Source organism: Cucurbita maxima, unplaced genomic scaffold (assembly GCF_002738345.1).
Source record: "Cucurbita maxima cultivar Rimu unplaced genomic scaffold, Cmax_1.0 Cma_Scf01074, whole genome shotgun sequence".
NCBI lineage: Eukaryota > Viridiplantae > Streptophyta > Magnoliopsida > Cucurbitales > Cucurbitaceae > Cucurbita > Cucurbita maxima.
In genome coordinates, this window is record NW_019273090.1 from 1 (window position 1) to 7588 (window position 7588).

The 7588-nt window shown below is 46.6% G+C and overlaps 10 non-coding genes and 1 pseudogene across 10 annotated transcripts; all 11 read right to left on the reverse strand.

The window, feature by feature from the left end:
- Positions 1 to 3974: 3974 nt before the first annotated feature.
- LOC111475168 lies at positions 3975 to 4093 on the reverse strand. Its single transcript, XR_002716365.1, has one exon. It is a non-coding gene; the product is annotated as a 5S ribosomal RNA (ribosomal RNA).
- A 128-nt stretch (positions 4094 to 4221) lies between these two features.
- LOC111475161 lies at positions 4222 to 4340 on the reverse strand. The gene has a single exon (XR_002716359.1). It is a non-coding gene; the product is annotated as a 5S ribosomal RNA (ribosomal RNA).
- A 133-nt stretch (positions 4341 to 4473) lies between these two features.
- Positions 4474 to 4592, reverse strand: LOC111475166. The gene has a single exon (XR_002716363.1). It is a non-coding gene; the product is annotated as a 5S ribosomal RNA (ribosomal RNA).
- A 133-nt stretch (positions 4593 to 4725) lies between these two features.
- On the reverse strand, positions 4726 to 4844 carry LOC111475167. The gene has a single exon (XR_002716364.1). It is a non-coding gene; the product is annotated as a 5S ribosomal RNA (ribosomal RNA).
- Positions 4845 to 4977: 133 nt separating this feature from the next.
- LOC111475169 lies at positions 4978 to 5096 on the reverse strand. Its single transcript, XR_002716366.1, has one exon. It is a non-coding gene; the product is annotated as a 5S ribosomal RNA (ribosomal RNA).
- Positions 5097 to 5229: 133 nt separating this feature from the next.
- Positions 5230 to 5348, reverse strand: LOC111475162. The gene has a single exon (XR_002716360.1). It is a non-coding gene; the product is annotated as a 5S ribosomal RNA (ribosomal RNA).
- Positions 5349 to 5481: 133 nt separating this feature from the next.
- Positions 5482 to 5600, reverse strand: LOC111475164. The gene has a single exon (XR_002716362.1). It is a non-coding gene; the product is annotated as a 5S ribosomal RNA (ribosomal RNA).
- A 133-nt stretch (positions 5601 to 5733) lies between these two features.
- Positions 5734 to 5852, reverse strand: LOC111475159. Its single transcript, XR_002716357.1, has one exon. It is a non-coding gene; the product is annotated as a 5S ribosomal RNA (ribosomal RNA).
- Positions 5853 to 5985: 133 nt separating this feature from the next.
- On the reverse strand, positions 5986 to 6104 carry LOC111475160. The gene has a single exon (XR_002716358.1). It is a non-coding gene; the product is annotated as a 5S ribosomal RNA (ribosomal RNA).
- Positions 6105 to 6658: 554 nt separating this feature from the next.
- LOC111475163 lies at positions 6659 to 6777 on the reverse strand. The gene has a single exon (XR_002716361.1). It is a non-coding gene; the product is annotated as a 5S ribosomal RNA (ribosomal RNA).
- A 183-nt stretch (positions 6778 to 6960) lies between these two features.
- On the reverse strand, positions 6961 to 7079 carry LOC111475165 (annotated as a pseudogene).
- Positions 7080 to 7588: the final 509 nt, after the last annotated feature.

Consider the following 7588-nt stretch of genomic DNA (forward strand, 5'->3'; position numbering starts at 1 on the left):
TCACCTCAGCGAGCTTCAGTAACTACTGCGACGAGCTCGGCATGCAGCAGCGACTAACAATGCCCTACTCCCTCTAGCAAAACAACAAGATCTTTGTTGATGACAGCTGGGATGCCTGAAAGATTCTGGGGAGAGGCGGTAATGACGACTGTCTATCTTCTCAATCGGTCGCTAATGTGAAGCCTAGACGGGAAGATGCCACATGAGGCCTGGTACAATAGAAAGCCAGTGGTACATCATTTTCGAGTGTTCGGATGTGTCGCATACATGAAGGTAGCGCGTTCCAACCTTGTCAAGCTCGATCCAAAGGGGTTGAAGGTCGTCTTCATCGGCTACAAACCTGGGAGCAAGGCGTACAGACTCTATGATCCTGCGGGGGGTGAGCCCACGTGTCTCGTGATGTCATCTTCGACGAAAGCACCTTCAGGCAGTGGAACGACGTGATCGAGACAGCCCACAACCCAAATCAATTCACGGTGGAGTACCTCGTCATCGAGCCAGAAGAAGGAGGAGCACAGCATCAGGAACCGTCACAGCCGCCAGCAGTTGCACCCCTTGAACCAGTGGAATTTGCAACACCACGGACTGTGGATTCGACGCTGGATGTCGATCACGATGAAGATCTGGTAGCCAGGTACTGGAGGATGGACGACCTAGTGGGAGGAGGTGAAGCCCCTAGACTAGCAGCACGCAAACTGGAACAAGAGGTGGCCGAACTGCATGTCATCAACGCAGATGAACCGAACACCTTCGCTGAAGCAGAAAGGAACCCGTGCCAGCTGAAGGCAATGCAGAAGGAGATGAAATTCATCACCGAGAACCAGACATAAAGTCTAGAGGATATGTCACTGGGACACCAAGTCATAGGGCTCAAATGGGTCTTCAGACTGATGCGAACGAAAAGGGAGAAGTTGTGAAACTCAAGGTCAGTCTGGTGGTGAAGGGCTACGTCTAGAAGCAAGGAGTGGATTTTGAGGAGGTATTCGCACCAGTGACAAAGCTGGAATCTACCCACCTATTGCTGGCAATCGCGGCACATCATTCCTGAGAAGTCCACCTCATCGACGTGAAACCCGCGTTCCTAAACGGAGAGCTGAAGGAGACTGACTATGTTCAACAACCACCGAACTTCCTGGACAACGACAACCCTGACAAGGTATTGTGCCTGCACAAGGCACTCTATGGGCTTCGGCATGCACCACGAGCCTGAAACACGAAGCTCGACAGTACCCTATTATCGCTAAAGTTCAAGCGCTGTGCCTCTGAGCATGACATGTACACGCCCGGCCACGACGAGTAGCGACTAATCGTGAGAGTGTATGATATAAACCAAAAAACATCAATCATACAATATACTTCAATGAAGATGTGAAGAAAATGTTGTCAAAATTATCAAAAGATGTTTTAATTCATGCCACATTGAAGAAGAATGAAGTTTGATTGTTATAAATTTTGGGTGGGTTACAATTTAGAGTTATTGTATTTTAAGACATTTTATTTACTTTAGGTTACATTTACATAATGGCTAATTATGGCCATAAAGTATGAAGGTTACAACTCTTGGAGTGCCTTTAATAGTTTCATTTTTTAGGCTATATAAAGCCATGTATATTGTATTGGTAAGAGACTTGGAAAATATAGAAAAAGAAGCATTTGTCCTCTTCTTTAGCCAATGGCTAAGTTTCTTTGCAATTCTATGTAGTTTAGGTTGCATGTAGAATCATTCAAGCTCGACATGATTAATCTTGCTTGTGGAGTGATTCGAATCTCAAGCAAGTGTTCTTGCCTTGAGATATTTGATCAACAAGAATCATTCAAGCTAGACATGATCGATTTTGCTTGTGGAGTGATTTGAATTTCAAACAATGTTCTTGCCTTGAGATATTCGATCAACAAGGTAATCCGAATCTTACTCCCCTTGTAGTGGTTCCTTATCTTATCAGTGTACGTCGATGACCTCATAATCACTGGAGGCGACATGGAAGTCCTCGGAAGATTCAAGAGGGAGATGTCAAAGAACTTCAAGATGAGCGATCTTGGCATGCTCAGCTACTACCTCGACATCGAAGTGCAACAGGGTACTACCGGCATCACCATCTGCTAAAGTGCATATGCGAAGAAGCTGTTGGACACAACTGGGCTTGTGGACAGTAACCCTATAAAGACTCCAATGGAGGGCCCGACTCCAACTAAGGAAGGCCGGCACTATGACGGCAATTAATGCCACCAATTACCGCAACATTGTCAAAAGCCTGCGCTATCTGATAAACACACGTCCTGACCTTGCTTACTTAGTTGGATACGTAAGTAGATTCATGGAAGAACCTAGGGAGGAGCCTCTTGTGGTTGTCAAGCGCATCCTGCACTATGTGGCTGGAACCAGAGGCTGGGGTGTGAGATACTGCACCAGGAGAGGAAAGGAGAAGCTTGAGCTTGTTGGCTACAGCGATAGTGACATGACCGGTGACGTTGATGATCGTAAGAGCACCAGTGGGGTGATTTACTTCCTCTCAGGCAGTGCGATCTACTAGCAATCAACAAAACAAAAGGTAGTTGCTTTGTGATATGAACCAAGAGACATCAATCATACAATATGCTTCAATGAAGATTTGAAGAAAATATTGTTGAAATTATCAAAAGATATTTCAGTTCATGCCACATTGAAGAGAAATGAAGTTTCATGTTTTGAATTTTGGGTGGATTACAATTTAGAGTTATTGTATTTCATTAATGTATTTTAAGACTTTTAATTTACTTTAATTAAGGTCATTTAGTTCATGCCTAGAATTGATTAATTATTTATATATTTTTCAATCTTTCCATTTATTTGTTGATTGTCATTTCCACCCTCCTTGGCCTTTTGACTTTGTTCTCATTTTATTCCTAAAGATCATATTTAGATCTTAAAAAAAACAATATAGAATTTTACTTCTTAATATTGTGTTTATACATAGTTAGGGCATGTGCAATTCTACTAAAAAATATAATAGTCCCTTATTTGTTTGATTGTTTATTATTTTATTTTTATGTTATTTTACAATTAACTTGTCATGATTGTCCATGCCCAATCCCAATGGACAACCCTTCGATCCGATCTGCCTGCCCTTATTGCACGGTTTAGAGAGCACTTGTGTATGTGATGTCAGCCCAGCCTCGAAAATCAAGCTTTGCCCTGCTTATTCACTCGGACAATGCTCCCCCGTAGCAATGCTCCCCCGTAGCGTAGCGATGAAGAAGATGATCATTTATTTAGTAGGTGAACAGTCGAAGAACCACTCTAACGAAGAATGGAGCTTCTTGGTTTTGAAACATATTCTTTTGCGCAACAAGCTGCTGGGTCAATATCCCTTGCTATTAAATCTGCTCCAGTTATCTCATCTATAGAAGAAGCTGGTATAGAATAGGTCGTCAGGGGTGGGGGCTTTACCGGGGGGACTAACTAGTAAAAGGCCAAGGAGTACTGTCCACTCCAGCCCAGGCCCTCAGAATAGTCCCATTTTTCCTCCACGCAGATAAGGGGCTAGCTTGCTACTATAAGAATTGCTTTATCCATATATTAGCTTACCTTCCCAAGTGGCCACACGCTTAACCGCGAAATTCTGATGGATTGCTTTATCCATATATTAGCTTACCTTCCCAAGTGGCCACACGCTTAACCGCGAAATTCTGATGGGATGCTTTATCCATATATTAGCTTACCTTCCCAAGTGGCCACACGCTTAACCGCGAAATTCTGATGGGATCCGGTATCCATATATTAGCTTACCTTCCCAAGTGGCCACACGCTTAACCGCGAAATTCTGATGGGATCCGGAGCATTAGTGCTGGTATGATCGCACCCGACATGCCATGCGCACAAAATCGGATTTAACGCATGCGGGGCGGCATGATCGAAACGCGATGGGCGTGAGCGGGGGAGGTTCTCATTTGTAGAGAAAGAAAGAAAAGAACTGGGAGAAATTGAAAGAAAAAAAGGGGTGCAACACGAGGACTTCCCAAGTGGTCACCTAACTTAGTACTACTCTCGCCCAAGCACGCTTAACTGCGGAGTTCTGATGGGATCCGGTGCATTAGTGCTGGTATGATCGCACCCGACATGCCATGCGCACAAAATCGGATTTAACGCATGCGGGGCGGCATGATCGAAACGCGATGGGCGTGAGCGGGGGAGGGGTTCTCATTTGTAGAGAAAGGAAGAAAAGAGAAATTGAAAGAAAAAAAAGGGTGCAACACGAGGACTTCCCAAGTGGTCACCCAACTTAGTACTACTCTCGCCCAAGCGCGCATAACTGCGGAGTTCTGATGGGATCCGGTGTATTAGTGCTGGTATGATCGCACCCGACATGCCATGCGCACAAAATCGGATTTAACGCATGCGGGGCGGCATGATCGAAACGCGATGGGCGTGAGCGGGGGAGGTTCTCATTTGTAGAGAAAGGAAGAAAAGAACTGGGAGAAATTGAAAGAAAAAAAGGGGTGCAACACGAGGACTTCCCAAGTGGTCACCCAACTTAGTACTACTCTCGCCCAAGCACGCTTAACTGCGGAGTTCTGATGGGATCTGGTGCATTAGTGCTGGTATGATCGCACCCGATATGCCATGCGCACAAAATCGGATTTAACGCATGCGGGGCGGCATGATCGAAACGCGATGGGCGTGAGCGGGGGAGGTTCTCATTTGTAGAGAAAGGAAGAAAAGAACTGGGAGAAATTGAAAGAAAAAAAGGGGTGCAACACGAGGACTTCCCAAGTGGTCACCCAACTTAGTACTACTCTCGCCCAAGCACGCTTAACTGCGGAGTTCTGATGGGATCTGGTGCATTAGTGCTGGTATGATCGCACCCGACATGCCATGCGCACAAGATCGGATTTAACGCATGCGGGGCGGCATGATCGAAACGCGATGGGCGTGAGTGGGGGAGGTTCTCATTTGTAGAGAAAGGAAGAAAAGAACTGGGAGAAATTGAAAGAAAAAAAGGGGTGCAACACGAGGAATTCCCAAGTGGTCACCCAACTTAGTACTACTCTCGCCCAAGCACGCTTAACTGCGGAGTTCTGATGGGATCCGGTGCATTAGTGATGGTATGATCGCACCCGACATGCCATGCGCACAAAATCGAATTTAACGCATGAGGGCGGCATGATCGAAACGCGATGGGCGTGAGCGGGGGAGGTTCTCATTTGTAGAGAAAGGAAGAAAAGAACTGGGAGAAATTGAAAGAAAAAAACGGGGTGCAACACGAGCACTTCCCAAGTGGAAACCCAACTTAGTACTACTCTCGCCCAAGCACGCTTAACTGCGGAGTTCTGATGGGATCCGTTGCATTAGTGCTGGTATGATCGCACCCGACATGCCATGCGCACAAAATCGGATTTAACGCATGCGGGGCGGCATGATCGAAACGCGATGGGCGTGAGCGGGGGAGGTTCTCATTTGTAGAGAAAGGAAGAAAAGAACTGGGAGAAATTGAAAGAAAAAAAGGGGTGCAACACGAGGACTTCCCAAGTGGTCACCAAACTTAGCACTACTCTCGCCCAAGCACGCTTAACTGCGGAGTTCTGATGGGATCCGGTGCATTAGTGATGGTATGATCGCACCCGACATGCCATGCGCACAAAATCGGATTTAACGCATGCGGGGCGGCATGATCGAAACGCGATGGGCGTGAGCGGGGGAGGTTCTCATTTGTAGAGAAAGGAAGAAAAGAACTGGGAGAAATTGAAAGAAAAAAAGGAGTGCAACACGAGGACTTCCCAAGTGGTCACCCAACTTAGTACTACTCTCGCCCAAGCACGCTTGACTGCGGAGTTCTGATGGGATCCGGTGCATTAGTGCTGGTATGATCGCACCCGACATGCCATGTGCACAAAATCGAATTTAACGCATGCGGGGCGGCATGATCGAAACGCGATGGGCGTGAGCGGGGGAGGTTCTCATTTGTAGAGAAAGGAAGAAAAGAACTGGGAGAAATTGAAAGAAAAAAAGGGGTGCAACCCGAGGACTTCCCAAGTGGTCACCCAACTTAGTACTACTCTCGCCCAAGCACGCTTAACTGCAGAGTTCTGATGGGATCCGGTGCATTAGTGCTGGTATGATCGCACCCGACATGCCATGCGCACAAAATCGAATTTAACGCATGCGGGGCGGCATGATCGAAACGCGATGGGCGTGAGCGGGGGAGGTTCTCATTTGTAGAGAAAGGAAGAAAAGAACTGGGAGAAATTGAAACAAAAAAAGGGGTGCAACACGAGTACTTCCCAACTGGAAATTGAAACAAAAAAAGGGGTGCAACACGAGTACTTCCCAACTGGTCACCCAACTTAGTACTACTCTCGCCCAAGCGTGCAACACGAGTACTTCCCAAGTGGTCACCCAACTTAGTACTACTCTCGCCCAAGCAAGCTTAACTGCAGAGTTCTGATGGGATCCGGTGCATTAGTGAACTTAGTACTACTCTCGCCCAAGCAAGCTTAACTGCAGAGTTCTGATGGGATCCGGTGCATTAGTGATGGTATGATCGCACCCGACATGCCATGCGCACAAAATCGGATTTAACGCATGCGGGGCGGCATGATCGAAACGCGATGGGCGTGAGCGGGGGAGGTTCTCATTTGTAGAGAAAGGAAGAAAAGAACTGGGAGAAATTGAAAGAAAAAAGGGGTCCAACACGAGGACTTCCCAAGTGGTCACCCAACTTAGTACTACTCTCGCCCAAGCACGCTTAACTGCGGAGTTCTGATGGGATCCGGTGCATTAGTGATGGTATGATCGCACCCGAANGAGTTCTGATGGGATCCGGTGCATTAGTGATGGTATGATCGCACCCGACATGCCATGCGCACAAAATTGGATTTAACGCATGCGGGGCGGCATGATCGAAACGCGATGGGCGTGAGCGGGGGAGGTTCTCATTTGTAGAGAAAGGAAGAAAAGAACGGGGAGAAATTGAAAGAAAAAAAGGGGTGCAACACAAGGACTTCCCAAGTGGTCACCCAACTTAGTACTACTCTCGCCAAAGCACGCTTAACTGCGGAGTTCTAATGGGATCCGGTGCATTAGTGCTGTTAGTACTACTCTCGCCAAAGCACGCTTAACTGCGGAGTTCTAATGGGATCCGGTGCATTAGTGCTGGTATGATCGCACCCGCCAAAGCACGCTTAACTGCGGAGTTCTAATGGGATCCGGTGCATTAGTGCTGGTATGATCGCACCTGACATGCCATGCGCACAAAATCGGATTTAACGCATGCGGGGCGGCATGATCGAAACGCGATGGGCGTGAGCGGGGGAGGTTCTCATACGTAAGACCATGGCTGTGTTTTCCAGAGAAAAAGTTGTTTTAAGCGTTTTTGAAGTTTACGTTATAAATGATGTTCATGTAAGAGTTATATTTCCGCATTATAGATAAGCATGAGACGTTAGTAGTGACTATGAGTGTGTGAAAATTTAGGGTCGTTACATAAATGGTGGAAATATACGTTTCATCTTCTTCTTTTGTTTTACTAAATCTGAACCTCCTTCCATGCTGGTTCTCATGAAAAAAATTTATGGTTCTAGAAACTAGACACAATAAGAGGAGTCTGTGGAA